This window comes from Chiloscyllium plagiosum, chromosome 36, assembly GCF_004010195.1.
Source record: "Chiloscyllium plagiosum isolate BGI_BamShark_2017 chromosome 36, ASM401019v2, whole genome shotgun sequence".
Classification (NCBI taxonomy): domain Eukaryota; kingdom Metazoa; phylum Chordata; class Chondrichthyes; order Orectolobiformes; family Hemiscylliidae; genus Chiloscyllium; species Chiloscyllium plagiosum.
In genome coordinates this window covers 10,810,229-10,823,153 of record NC_057745.1, presented here as the reverse complement: position 1 = coordinate 10,823,153, position 12,925 = coordinate 10,810,229, and the positions used below count along the sequence as shown (strand labels likewise).

Here is a 12,925-nt window from a genome sequence, read left to right as displayed (position 1 = left end):
AACTCTAGATCACCCTACAGGCATATTGAACTTTTAATGATAACATTTCTTTTTAAAATGACAACCTGCAGCCAAGAAATAATCAAAAGTGTAAATTCTAGGCAATGTAACTATCTGGGAGGCATGCGTAGATTATACGAGGTATCAAAGGGGAACCTGAAACTTTACACTTGATAGATGTCAAGGAAGATTCAGAGAAAGGGCCTCCAAACATCCCACCCCCTACCCCATCCCTGCATTTCCCATAGCTAATCCACCTAGCCTGCACATGTCTGGCAACTATGGGCAATTTAGCATGACCTCCACCAAACCTGCACATCTTTGGGCTGTAGGAGGAAACTGGAGCACCCAGAGGAAACCCAAGCAGACACGGGGAGAATGTGCAAACTCCAAACAGACGCCAGAGGGTGGAATCAAACCTGGGTCCCTAGCACTGTGAGGCAGCACTGAGACACCGTGCCACCCAATTGTTGGCTTAATTAATAACTTTATATCGACAGTGAAAGATTTCTGCTGGACAAAGCTATGAAAGGATTTGAAGCCAAGCAATGTGGATGAGAGAAAGATGCAGATAATCAGGGATGTCACTGTGTGGTGGCAAAGTCTCAAAAGGCTGAATGGCCTACACCTGCTCCCATATTTCTACAACAGCAATTTGCATTTAAATAGCACCCTTAACATGGTCAATGTCCAATGGAGATGGTTTGCAGATTAAAGATGAAGAAAACCATGAAACTGAAACTGCAATAATGAACTGCACACTATTGTAAAAACTAATTGTGTTGCCTATTTTAACGAACGTACATAAATACAATGTCTATCCACAGTGCCTTGGGAGACTTTAGTGCATTCAAAGTGTATTGGAAATACCAGTTGTTATTGGTGTGCAATCATGAGCTACTTTGCAGATTGGTGGGACATGATTGCAATCAATTCCAGTGGCCGAGCTGGTGTCTGCCATTTTAGCCATGTCATTACAGAGAGAGGGAAAAAGTAGAAGGGGGGGGGGGGGGTGCAAAGAGCCTTTTGTCTAAACAGGAGAAGTCAGATGAAATGTTAATAATATGGGGGAGAAAATAAAATGCGATTAAAACTGGAATGTGAATGTCATATCTACACTTGTTAAAAGGTTTGTTCTGATAAATATTGAGAGTTCTGGATGAACTATGGATATAAGACTGGACTATAACAGGAGAGTTAAAATTGGACAGAAGAGGATTATTGGGGAAGTTAGTGAACTAGTGTGATGACTCTCAGTAGGAAAGTGAGTACCATAGAAATTAGCTCTGATGGATGAGTTAAGACACTGGGGATTCAGCAGGAGGACATCTTGATGGCAAAGTTAGAGTAGTAGGATGAACTTCAATGAAAACCATATGTGTATTGGAAGGATATGTTTTGACAGTAAGGTTAGAGATGAACTTCAATGGATAAGTTAGGGTCTCCAAGAGTTGAAACTGGCTGGTCTGAGGTACCTTTATGTAAACATGTTTCACTTGGGTTCTTAATCCTTCTGTTGTCAATAAATCAACAAACCTAAATGTTGGAATATTTGAGCCATTTATTCATTGTCACATATACATACAGAAAGATACAATGAAAAGTGTCTATTCACCACAATCTGGTGTCATTTTAAGTTGCAAAAACAACAAAAAAAATGGAGCTCATCCTCTGTATAAAGGGTCTTCAAACACAACTCCAGTGACTCTGCAAGGTTTCCCGGTCTTCAAGGAGTCCCTACTCCAAGTACAGCAAAGAGAACCTTGCCACAAGTCCACCCTTCAGGTATACTGCAGCCAGGGGTCCCTGCTCTGGACATCACCATAGTTTATCACCTGCTGAATCCAGTGTTTCCAGCTCTGATGTGGATCTGAATCCTTTCCCACAGTCCCCACATGTTCACTGTCTCTCCCAGTTGTAACTGCACTTGTGTCTCAACAGACCAGATGATTGGCTGAAATCTCATCCACAGACATTACACGTGTACAGTTCTCCTACTCTGTGAATGGTACTTGTTCCTTGCATGTTCACAATCCTATGATATTCTAATTGCAAGTACGTTGACCAGCTCTCTCAGACCCTGATGCAATGTTTGTTTTCTGTTTCCTGACTGAATCCTCCTCCTCTTACATCCTGAAACTCAATGCTCACAGTCGAAGATAGCATCAATGTCCTGATGAATCAAGTGATTCTGTCAGCTTTTTATCAATCTCCCTAATTCTATTAATTTGCATGTTGCTCCATCTGCTTCTTTATTCTTACAACTTGACATGTGGACATCACCCTGTGAATAAATAATGCATGAATTAGAAATAGCTGAACATGAGCTTTGATCAAATTATTTTACAGATTGGAGCAAATAATAAGCAAAATTGCACTTCAAAAGTCAGCCTGGGAACTCTATTGGGAACATTAAACTTAGTGTGAGAGGGGCAGTGAAGGGAAATTGGATTGCAACATTTAGATCGATATGATATTCTCTTAATCATATTTTCCAGCTTCATCTAAGAGTTCACGTTGAAACATCATTGCATGGGGGGGTGGTAGTGACATTGTTGTTTGGATGATTGTGTTGCTTTGTGAAGATAATTAATCCTCTCATGTTCAAAAATAACTCAACCACAAAGAGCTAAGAAAAGGGCAACGATAAACTTAAAAGATGCAAACAAAAATCTACCGATTGATTTCTGTTTAATTTTAAGTGAATCAGAGACAAACATTCAATGGCACACCCAAGACACAAATATTAAGTAGAATACATCAGATTGATATTTCAGCTGATCTATGACAGTATGTCAAATGGATTTGCACTCCAAGGAGATTTTCCCTTGAGATGACTTTCATGGAATGGGCAGAATTATCTTGAGCTAAGGGGTGGATGGTCAGCAGTTAGATTAAATTGCAGATTTTGAAAAGGAAATGGAAAAAAAACAATTCTGAACAAAGAAGACTGTCCAGTAGACAAGATTATTCACCAGTTCAATTACAAGTTAAAGATGCCAAAATAAAATGAAACACACTTTGAACTTATCTACATTTAGCCTTGAGGTGATGTGTGGCTCAAATTGCAGGAATGCATGTTTCTCCTCCAATAGGTAGCTTTAAACATCTGAAAGAAAGTTTTAAAAAGTCTAATAATGTGGCAGAAAGCATGAGGGATTGGTTAATGCAGGAAGATATATCACTAAGTGACAGAGAACTAAATAAATCATGAGTAGTGCAGTATTCTGCACATGTCCTTAACAAGAGACTTGCCATCAGCCTAAGGATCCAAACTTGTAAAAGCAGCACATGCAAGTCTAAGCTCAAATTGATTACAGAATTATTTTCAGGTTAGTTTTTTTTCCATCAGTAGTCCTCTGAGCTCCTTCTTACTTCTAAACAAAAACAACATCAACCAACAAATTTGTCTTCTTTCTTATATCACATGTGGGAAGGTGGCTGAGAGTTTACAACAGTTGATTGTTAATCGTTATATCTCTGTGTGTGATTATTGATTCCCATCGTTGTTGATTGTTTCTGAGGTGAAAAGAAAAGAGAGTGGAGAGCCTGTGGAATTCGCTACCACAGAAAACAGTTGAGGCCAAAAAATTGAATGTCTTCAAGAAGGAGTTAGATATAGTTAGAAAGCCATAGAAATGTACATCATGAAAACACACCCTTCAGTCCAGCTCACCAGACATCTTAAACTAATCTAGTTTCATTTGCCAGCACTTGACCCATATCCCTCTAAAGCCTTCCTCTTCATATACCCATCCAGATGCCTTTTATAAGTTGTAATTGTACCAGCCTCCACCATTTCCTCTGGCAACTCATTCCATAAACACACCATCCTCTACATGAAAAAGTTGCCCTTTTTAAATCTTTCTGCTCTCATCCTAAACCTATGCCCGCTAGTTCTGGACTCCCCAGTTCTTAGGGTTAAAGGGATCAAAGAGTATGGGGAGAAAGGGGGAACAGGAGACTGAGCTGGATGATCGACCATGATTGTATGAATGCCAGAGCACGTGCAAGGAGTTCAATGACCAAGTCCTGCTCCTGCAAACAAAAAGCGTTAGAAATCACAACAGGTCAGGCAGCATCCATAGAGAGAGAGAGAGAGAGAGAGAACAAGCTAATATTTCAAGTCTTGATGACTCTTCATCAGAGCACAACTCTTGCTTCTATTTTCTATGTTTCTATCATCGATATATTTCCAGTTTGTGGTCCATAGTCCTTCTTTGCTGGATCAATCATTTCTTCCTCCTTGTATCTTCTCTGCTCTTGCAGTTGTCTGCGCCAATAGGTCTATTTCCTTCCTACAACCTGTGCAATTTCTCTTTCTCCCTGCATTTGGCATATTCTTCTGCCTCCTTGTCCTCCTTCTGAATGATGCTGTGTCATTCTTCCCAGCTACCCCCTCCAATCTGTTGAAAACCGAACTCATTTACTTCCTCGTTTAATCTGTTTTTCTTTCCCAGTACCTCAGGATTCTCTTTTTTCCCTTCCTACTGCACTCACTCTTCACTTTTTAACTGTTGCTTTGTTCCCTTACAAACTGACATATTGCCAATCCCAAATCAGCATAGAGAAGATATATTTGAGATCCTTTCTTTATGCATGTGTTGAAGGTAGTCATAGAGTCATAGAGATGTACCACATGGAAACAGACCCTTCGCTCCAACCCGTCCATGCTGACCAGATATCCCAACCCAATCTAGTCCCACCTGTCAGCACCTGGCCCATATCCCTCCCCAAACCCTTCCTATTCATATACCCATCCAAACGCCTTTTAAATGTTGCAATTGTACCAGTCTCCACCATTTCCTCTGGCAGCTCATTCCATACATGTACCACCTTCAATGTGAAAAATTTGCTTTTATATCTTTCCCCTCTCACCCTAAACCTATGCCCTCTAGTTCTGGACTCCCCCACCCTAGGGAAAAGACCTTGTCTATTTATCCTATCCATACCCCTCATGATTTTATTAACCTCTATAAGGTCACCCCTCAGTCTCCAATGCTCCAGGGAAAACAGCCCTTGCATATTCAACCTCTCCCTATTGCTCATATCTCCAACTCTGGCTACATCCTTGTAAATCTTTTCTGAACCCTTTCAAGTTTCACAACCTCTTTCCGATAGGAAGGAGAGCAGAATTGCACACAATATTCCAAAAGTGGCCTCACCAATGTCCTGTACAGCCACAACATGACCACCGAACTCCTATACTCAATATTCTGACTAAAAGGAAAGCATACCAAATGCCTTCTTCACTACCCTATCTACCTGCGACTCCACCTTCAACGCACAAAGTTTTATTAAGTAGGGAGTTCAAAGATAAGTAGCAAGGGCAACAGGTAAACTGGTAGATGCCAGTGGAGGTGCTGTGCATCAAAGAATAAAATAGAATCCCTACAGCATAGAAGCTGGCCATTCAGCCCATTAAGTCCACAGCAATCCTCTGAAGAGGATCCCACCCAGACCCACCACCTCATTGGAACTCTGCATTTCCCATGGCTAACCCACCCGGTCGACACATCCCTGAACACTCTGGGCAATTTAGCATGAACAATTGACCTAACCTGCATATAATTGGACTGAGAGAGGAAACCAGAACACCAGGAGGAAATCCACGCAGACACTGTGGAGTTTGCATATTCTCCCTGAGACAGTCCCCCAAGGCTGGAATCAAACCGGAGTCCCTGGTGATATTTGGCAGCTAACCACTGAGCCACCGTGCCAAAGGAAAGAGAATCTCATCCTGGTTGAAGAGAAAGGGAGTGTCTTAAATATTTAGGTGCTGTATAAAATTAAAGAATGGGTGACAAAGCTCAAGTTTTTCAATGTATTACATATTTTATATAATATTCTAATACAGATAGAAAGGACAGCTAGGATTATTAATCTATTTAAAAATGGATCTGACAATCAAAATATTTGAGAGCCGTGGGTATGGAGGCAACCTGATTCCCATTGATGGTAATCCTCACCTTGAAAAATTCCTAAATGCACTTGTTTAAACTATAGAACCCTGGTTGAAGTAAGCCTGAGCTGAAGAGAAGAGTGCACAGATATCTATCTTGCTCGTTGTATTCAGTCAGCATATTTTGACACGTTGAGTTTTGACCTCAGTTTAGGTGCAGTTGACAGGAAGTAAAGTCATCCCTTCAAATAAATCTCATTTCTTCTTGGCAACGTACGGACACTTTCTCAGATTTCACCAGCAGAAACATTCTGTTGGGACCTGTCAAGGGAAGCACAATCATTGCAGAATCAAAACCATCAGGCAGAAATGTCAATCACGACTGCAGAGAAGTCTGTTAGAAATAAAATGTACAGAATCATGTATTATTCAATGCATCAACCTTTCCTTTGTGATGTCACTTCCCTAAAAGAGTTTCACCTTTGGTTCACCAATTCAAAAAAAGTAAGAGCCTGCACATCTTCCTGCCCATGCCCCACAAATATAGGAAATTCTAAGCGACTGTCCTACTTGACCTAGCTGTGTAGTCTTCTTTAAAGGTATCTTCCCACAGCCTAACCTAACGTGAAGGGCTGGGGGAGCTGGCTGAATTACTTCAGCAGAAACAGCTGAGCATCACTAAATCACAGCTAAATCATTAAAGCTGAGTTAGAAGCCATTTGGAAGATATATTCCGGGCTGGTCAATATGTTACCAATCCAGCCTAATCCTGCTTTTCAGTTCATAGAATGTAATCCTTGCAACAATGAGGAGTCACAAACTCTTAAGTACTGTCGATATCTTTAACTTGTATTTCCAAAATATGTTTCCCAAAGGATGATGATGTCGTGGAAAATGACTGTCAATGTAAGTGAGGGGGCAATTGAAGAAAGAGAAAACTATGGGATTTCATATCGAGAGGCACAAAAGGAAATTCAAACAATAGCCCTTCAAAAAGGGAAGAGGCAAATTAAAATAGTCTGAATTGTGATCACTTATGGCTACAAAGAAAACAAGGAACTGATCCCCTACTTGACAGCAAACCAATTATGTCTTAAACTGTAGACGGATTATATTTCTCCCTTTAAAGAATACACAAGAACATGGGTTAAAAAGCCAGTTTCAATTCAACTGGAGTATTCTATTGGTAGTCAACGTTCCCACGTGTGTACAAGCCTGGGTACAAGTTTTAACATGCTGTGAAGATCACAGTCGAAGGACTATCCCCGAGTTATCCCAGCGCTGCAGCTAACGACTCACTTTTACTCTGAATGTTAGACATCCACTAGCTAGCAGCCAATCAAAAAGAAATACGAATCTTTCTTTCATCCTCAATGCTTGAACTTAATAATGATCGAAAGGACCCAGAGCTTCAGAATCTCAGTCATAGAGATGTACAGTGTTGAAACAGACCCTTCAGTCCAACACATCCATGCTGATCATATATCATAAATTAATCTAGTCTAATTTGTCAGCACTTGGCTCATATCCCTCTAAACTCTTCCTGTTCATATGCATATGAAAAGTGGGGTAAAGGGCTATGGAGTGCAGGCAGGAAAGTGGAGTTGATACCAGGATAAGATCAGCCATGATCTTGTAATATGATAGAGTGGGCTTGAAAGCTGAATTGCCTACTCTGGCTCCAAATTCATACGTTCCTATTGAGGCCAGGCCACAACAAAGATGGAAACCACCTACACACTCAGTTCAGTTTATACTTGACATATAAGTCAACCAACATTTTTGAAGAGATTGCTTGACGCTTTAATGGTGACTTATGGACCAACATCTATTTGGACCCATCAGCCAAGGCAAAGAGGTCTTTCATATCCATTTTAAATGTGGGCCGCATAACGTTATATATTTCAGGATGTAAGTTTGCTTGCTAAGCTGGAAGGAGCATTTTCAGACATTTCTTTACCATATTAGGTAACATTATCAGTGAGCCTCCAGTGAAGCACTGGTGGTATAGCCCACCTTTTATTGAGAGTCATAGAGTCATAGAGATGTACAGCATGGAAACCGACCCTTCGCTCCAACCCGTCCATGCTGACCAGATGTTCCAGCCCAATCTAGTCCCACCTGCCAGTACCCGGCTCATATCCCTCCAAATCCTTCCTATTCATATACCCATCCAAATGCCTTTTAAATGTTGCAATTGTACCAGCCTCCACCACTTCCTCTGGCAGCTCATTCCATACACGTACCACCCTCTGCGTGAAAAAGTTGCCCTATAGGTCTCTTTTATATCGTTCCCCTCTCACCCTAAATCTATGCCCTCTAGTTCTGGACTCTCCAACCCTAGGGAAAAGACTTTGCCTATTTACACTATCCATGCCCCTCATAATTTTGTAAACCTGTATAAGGTCACCCCTCAGCCTCCGATGCTCCAGGGAAAACAGCCTCAGCCTATTCAGCCTGTCCCTATAGCTCAAATCCTCCAAACCTGGCAACATCCTTGTAAATCTTTTCTGAACCCTTTCAAGTTTCACAACATCTTTCCAATAGGAAGGAGGCCAGAATTGCACGCAATATTCCAACAGTGGCCTAACGAATGTACTGTAGAGCCAAAACATGACCTCCCAACTCCTGTACTCAATACTCTGACCAATAAAGGAAAGCATACCAAATGCCTTCTTCACGACCTGCGACTCCACTTTCAAGGAGCTATGAACCTGCACTCCAAGGTCTCTTTGTTCAGCAACACTCCCTAGGACCTTACCATTAAGTGTATAAATCCTGCTAAGATTTGCTTACCCAGCACCGATCCTTGTGGCATTCCACTGGTCACAGGCCTCCAGTCTGAAAAACAACCCTCCACCACCACCCTCTGTCTTCTACCTTTGAGTTAGTTCTGTATTCAAATGGCTAGTTCTCCCTATATTCTGTGAGATCTAACCTTGCTAATCGGTCTCCCATGGGGAACCTTGTCGAATGCCTTACTGAAGCCCATATAGATCACATCCACCGCTCTGCCCTCATCAATCCTCCTTGTTACTTCCTCAAAAAACTCAATCAAGTTTGTGAGACATGATTTCCCACGCACAAAGCCATGTTGACTATCCCTAATCAGTTCTTGCCTTTCCAAAAACATGTACATCCTGTCCTTCAGGATTCCTTCCAACAACTTGCCCACCACCGATGTCAGGCTCACTGGTCTATTGATCCCTGGCTTGTCCTTTCCACCCTTCTTAAACAGTGGCACCATGTTAGCCAACCTCGTCTTCCGGCACCTCATCTGTGACTATCGATGATACAAATATCTCAGCAAGAAGCCCAGCAATCACTTCTCTAGATTCCCACAGAGTTCTAGATCAGGTCCTGGGGATTTATGCATTTCAAGACATCCAGCACTTCCTCCTCTGTAATTTGGACATTTTGCAATATGTCACCATCTATTTACCGACAGTCTATATCTTCCATATCCTTTTCCACAGTAAATACTGATGCAAAATACTCATTTAGTATCGCCCCCATTTTTTGCTGCTCCACACAAAGGCCGCCTTGCTGATCTTTGAGGGTCCCTATTCTCTCCCTAGTTACCCTTTTATACTTAACATATTTGTAAAAACTGTTTGGATTCTCCTTAATTCTATTTGTCAAGGCTATCTCATGTCCTCTTTTTGCCCTCCTGATTTCCCTCTTAAGTTTACTCCTATTTCCTTTATACTCTAAGGATTCACTCGATCAATCCTGTCTATAACTTACAGATGCTTCCTTCGTTTTCTTAACCAAAACCTCAATTTCTTTAGTCATTCAGCATTCCCTATACCTACCAGTCTTTCCTTTCCCCGGAACAGGAATATACTTTCTCTGGATTCTCATTATCTCATTTCTGAAGGCATCCCACTTTCCAGCCATCCCTTTATCTGTGAATATCTGCCTCTAATCAGCTTTTGAAAGTTCTTGCCTAATACCGTCAAAATTGGCCCTCCTCCAATTTAGTACTTCAACTTTTAGATCTGGTCTATCCTTTTCCATCATTATTTTAAATCTAATGGAATTATGGTCACTGGCCCCGAAGTGCTCCCCCACTGACACCTCAGTCACCTGGCCTGCCTTATTTCCCAAGAGTAGGTCAAGTTTTGCACCTTCTCTAGTAGGTACATCACATACTGAATCAGTAAATTGTCTTGTACGCACTTAACAAATTCCTCTCCATCTAAACCTTTAACACTATGGCAGTCCCATTCGATGTTTGGAAAGTTAAAATCCTCTACCATAACCACCTTATTATTCTTACAGATAGTTGAGATCTCCTTACAAGTTTATTTCTCAATTTCCCTCTGACTATTAGGAGGTCTATAATACAATCCCAATAAGGTAATCATCCCTTTTTTATTTCTCAGTTCCACCCAAATGCATTTCCAGGAATATCCTCCCACAGCACAGCTGTAATGCTATCCCTTATCAAAAATGCCACTCCCCCTCCTCTCTTGCCTCCCTTTCTATCTTTCCTGTAGCATTTGTATCCTGGAACATTAAGTTGCCAGTCCTGCCCATCCCTGAGCCATGTTTCTGTAATTGCTATGATATCCCAGTCCCATGTTCCTAACCATGCCCTGAGTTCATCTGCCTTCCCTGTTAGGCCCCTTGAATTGAAATAAATGCAGTTTAATTTATTAGCCCTACCTTGTCCCTACCGGATCTGATTGTTTGACTCACTTCTGTGCTCAACGGTGCCAGTCTCAGGTTGATCTCTTTCCTCACTATCTCCCTATTACCCTCCCCCCTCCACCACCCCCACCTTACTAGTTTAAATCCTCCCGAGCAACTCTAGCAAATTTCCCTGCCAGTATATTAGTCCCCTTCCAATTTAGGTGCAATCCGTCCTTCTTGTACAGGTCACTTCTACCCCAATGATCCAAAAATGTGAATCCTTCTCCCATACACCAGCTCCTTAGCCATACATTCATCTGCTCTATCCTCCTATTCCTGCCCTCACTAGCTCGTAGCACCGGGAGTAATCCAGATGTTAGAACTCTCGAGGACCTCCTTTTTAAATTTCTGATAACTTACTGTAATCTCCCTTCAGAATCTCAACCTTTTCCCTTCCTATGTTGTTGGTTCCAATGTGGACAATGACTCTTGCTGGCCCCTCTCCCCTGTGAGAACATTCTGTACCCTCTCGGAGACATCCTTGATCCTATCACCAGGGAAGCAACACACCATTCTGCTTTTTCACTGTTGGCCACAGAAACATCTGTCTGCACCTTGGACTAGAGAATTCCCGAACACATTGGTCTGTTGGAACCCGATGTACCCCTCATTGCATTAGAGCCAGTCTCAATACCAGAAACTTGGCTGTTCGTGCTACGTTCCCCTGAGAATCCATCACCCCCTACATTTTCCAAAAGAGCATACCTGTTTGAAATGGGTATATCTACAAAAGACTCCTGCACTAGCTGCCTACCTCTCTTACCCTTCCTGGAGTTAACCCATCTATGTAACTGTATCTGAGACTTTCCCTCCTTCCAATAACTGCCATCAATCACATACTGTAGCTGTTGCAAATTCCTCATTGGCTGGAGAGACAGTTAGAAGCAATCCATTCAATCTGGTAAGATTCGCATCCAACAGCATTTATGGCAGATGTAATCCACAGTAACCCTTAAACTCTCTTTAAACTCCCACATCTGACGTATCATTCTATTAAAGGCCATTTTTGCTCCTTCACAATCTACAGACCCAGAAATTAACACCATCTTATTCCTCCACAAACACTGCCCCAGGTTAAATTAATAGTTATGGCTTATATTTTAAGTTTAATCAAGAGACATATCTCTGAAAACATATAATCAAGAAAGAACCCACTCTACTCACTACTGCAGATTCTCTGGAGACTACACTTAAAACAATGATTAACTTCTCTGTTTCTGTGCTGTGAACTTCACCTTGACAGTTCCTCCAAGATTAGTTGTGAATTTCACCGCTTATTAATTTTCCCAGATGAACTCCAATGTCCAGCGATACATGAATTCAAACAGCAAAGACAGTACTGTGCAGGTTCTCTCTCTCTCTCTCTTCTTATGTGTTTAGGTTTCTTTGGGTTAGCGATGCCATTTCCTGCGGTGATGTCACTTCCTGCAGTGAATTCATTCCATGTTATTTTTCTCAGGGGGTGGTAAATGGGATCCAAGTCAATGTGTTTTTTGATAGAGTTCTGGTAGAACTGTTGATAGAGTGCCATGATTCTAGGAATTCTCACGTGTGTCTCTGTTTGGCTTGTCCTAGGATGGATGTGTTGTCCCAGTTAAAATGGTGTCCTTCCTCATCTGTATGTAAAAATACTAGTGAGAGTGGTTCATGTCTTTTTGTGGCTAGTTGATGTTCATGATTTCTGATGGCTTGTTTTCTGCCTGTTGTCCAATGTAGTGTTTGTTACAGTTCTTGCAAGGTATTTTGTAAATGACATTAGTTTTGCTTGTTGTCTGTATAGGGTCTTTCAAGTTCATTAGCTGCTGTTTTAGTGTGTTGGTTGATTTATGGATTTTCAAAAGCTCTGCTAACCATCCAACTAAACTTTGGGTCTATTATGTGGATGACACCTACAGTGTGGAAACAGGCCCATTGACCCAACAAATCTACACCGACCCTCTGAAGAGTAACCTACCCCATCCCTTTTCCCTCAGACTAATGCACCTAACACTATGGGCAATTTAGCATGGCCAATTCATCTGGCCTGCACATCTTTGGACAGCGGGAGGATACCGGAGCACACAGAGGAAACCCATGCAGACACGGGGAGAACGTGCAAACTCCACACAGACAGTTGCCCGAGGCTAGAATCAAACCGTGGACCCTGGTGCTGTGAGGCTGCAGTGCTAACCACTGAGCCACCGTGCCGCTCAGGACTTTCAAGACCATTAATAATATCCTTACTGGCATAAAATTCACTAAAGAGGAGGAAAACAACAACATTCCTATATGTCACAGTAGAACGAACAGCCAATGGGGAACTTCAAACCAGCATCTACAGGAAAA

The 12,925-nt window shown here is 41.8% G+C and overlaps 1 long non-coding RNA gene across 2 annotated transcripts; it reads right to left on the bottom strand.

The window, feature by feature from the left end:
- Nucleotides 1-1,562: 1,562 nt before the first annotated feature.
- On the bottom strand, nucleotides 1,563-6,527 carry LOC122540820. Of its 2 annotated transcripts, none has more exons than XR_006309424.1 (4): nucleotides 6,473-6,527; nucleotides 5,970-6,223; nucleotides 3,021-3,109; nucleotides 1,563-2,284 (listed from the first exon to the last, which is right to left on the bottom strand). It is a non-coding gene; the product is annotated as an uncharacterized LOC122540820 (long non-coding RNA). The 2 variants fall into 2 exon arrangements; XR_006309423.1 differs by lacking the exon at nucleotides 6,473-6,527 and adding an exon at nucleotides 6,345-6,428.
- Nucleotides 6,528-12,925: the final 6,398 nt, after the last annotated feature.